This window comes from Hippopotamus amphibius, chromosome 6 (assembly GCF_030028045.1).
Source record: "Hippopotamus amphibius kiboko isolate mHipAmp2 chromosome 6, mHipAmp2.hap2, whole genome shotgun sequence".
NCBI classification, from domain to species: Eukaryota; Metazoa; Chordata; class Mammalia; order Artiodactyla; family Hippopotamidae; genus Hippopotamus; species Hippopotamus amphibius.
In genome coordinates this window covers 123,628,401-123,630,686 of record NC_080191.1, presented here as the reverse complement: position 1 = coordinate 123,630,686, position 2,286 = coordinate 123,628,401, and the positions used below count along the sequence as shown (strand labels likewise).

The window sequence follows — 2,286 nt, the reverse complement described above, 5'->3', positions numbered from 1 at the left end:
AATGTTCTAAAGGCTCATCCAGTGAAGGAACAGAGAAGCTAAAAACAGAATTGGTTTCTTATTTTCATATGGTTTTAATTTTGAGTATATGAAAAAGATAATCACCAGTTGAATGGAAAAGTACAATAAAATTTCCTAATTATAAATTGGAAAAAGATAAGTAATAATAATGATCAGACAGGAAAACTGGTAAGGGAAATATTTAGAAGGAAAAAAGGAAAACGTTTAAAAATGCAAACAAAGTATAAGGTGAAAGGAATGAATCATACAAGTGATTAAATTTCCCAATGTTTAAAACAGATTCTCAGGTCCCTGGGCTGCGGGCATCCTCAGTTCCACCCTCCCAGGGATGGGCCCAACCCCCCTCCCCCCACACCTCAGGTGGCTCCCAGTGGTCCCTTGGCTTCCCGGGCAAGGCACACTCCCTACCAGCTGCAGCCTGACACTCCGCCTGGCCCCCCAGTGTCCCCGGCTGCCCCCCCCCCCCCGGCATGGCCCAGGGCCTCACCTCACTAAGGCAGCAGCACAGCACAGCACCCTCGACTTCATGCTCAGTGCCAAAGCTGATGGTGTGACCATTCTGAAAGGCCACCAATCCATTTTCCAGGAGCAGGGGATGACGGAGTTGGCACACACCTGGCAGGACCATGGCTATTTAGCAACCTACATAAACAAAAATGGCAGTTTTGCCAATTTGAGAATTTACCCACATGGATTAGTGTTGCTGGACCTTCAGAGTTATGACAGTGATGCACAAGGCAAAGAAGTTGACAGGCTTTTGAACAAAGTAGAACAAAGAATGAAAGAATTGAGTCAGGACTGTACTGAGCAGGTGAAGCAATTACTACCCATAGGTTGAGGAGGAGCCATTGACAGGTACTGGCCCACTGCAGATGGCCGCCTGGTTGAGTACGACATAGTTGAAGTGGTGTATGATGAAGACTCACCTTACCAGAACATCAAAATTTTACACTCAAAACAATTTGGAAATATTCTCATCCTCAGTGGGGATGTTAATTTGGCAGAAAGTGATTTGGCGTATACCCAGGCCATCATGGGCATTGGCAAAGAAGATTACACTGGCAAAGATGTACTGATTCTAGGAGGTGGAGATGGGGGCATATTATGTGAAATTGTCAAACTGAAACCAAAGATGGTCACTATGGTAGAGATCGAGCAAGTGGTGATTCACAGATGTAAGAAATACAACGGAAAAATATATGGTGATGTCTTAGACAATCTTAAAGGAGACTGTTATCAGCATTATTTACAATAGCCAACATATGGAAGCACCCTAAATCTCCATTAACAGATGAATGGATAAAGAAGATGTGGTGTATGTATACACAATGGAATCCTACTCAGCCATAAAAAAAGAATGAAATCTTGATATTTGTGACAACATGGGTGGACCTTGAGGGTATTATTTTCCCTTAGCATAAAGTTAGATGATGAAAGAAAAATACTGTATGATTTCACTCATACAGAATATAAAAAATTTTAAATAAAGGAACAAACGAAACCAAATAAAATAGATACAGACAAAACAAAAACAAAAACAGATTCTCAGGTTGAGTTGATAAAAACAAAACCCATCAATATATTCCTAAACACACACACACTTAAACAAAGCAATGAAGAAATGTTGGAAATAAAAACTAGGAAAAGAGATAAGTAACTACATACCAAAAAAATGGAGGAAAGGCAAAATTAATATCAGATAAAATAAAAATTAAGGTTAAGGACTTCCCTGGTGGTGCAGTAGTTAAGAATCCGCCTACCAACGCAGGTGACACGGTTTTCGATCCCTGGTCTGGAAAGATCCCATGTACCAAGGAGCAACTAAGCCCATGTGCTATAACTACTGAAACCCGCGTGCCTAGAGACCGTGCTCCGCAACAAGAGAAGCCACCACAATGAGAAGCCCATGCACCGCGAGAAAGAGTAGCCTCTGCTCGCCACAACTAGGGAAAGCCAGTGCACAGCCAAAAATAAATAAATAAATAATAAAATTTTTTTAAAAATTAAGGTTAAAGTATTAAACTAAAGATTATGCAGTGATAAAAGGCACAGTTTACGAAAAGAATATAACAGTTATACGCCAGTTTTTAAGGTATCATCTCTCAGCTTCCAATTTACCCTTCTGTACTTTGCTTTGTGATGCTGGAACTAGAACTCTGGAAATTGCACTTCTGATTGGTCAGCTTGCTCCCCGTTAAACTCTGGCAATAGAGGGAAATAAAGGGTGATCACAAGACAGAAGGAGGAGGAAAGAAACTCTTCTTT

The 2,286-nt window shown here is 40.9% G+C and overlaps 1 pseudogene; it reads left to right on the top strand.

Annotated features, from left to right (window-relative positions):
* The first annotated feature begins 349 nt into the window (after positions 1-349).
* LOC130854958 (spermine synthase-like) lies at positions 350-1,698 on the top strand (annotated as a pseudogene).
* Positions 1,699-2,286: the final 588 nt, after the last annotated feature.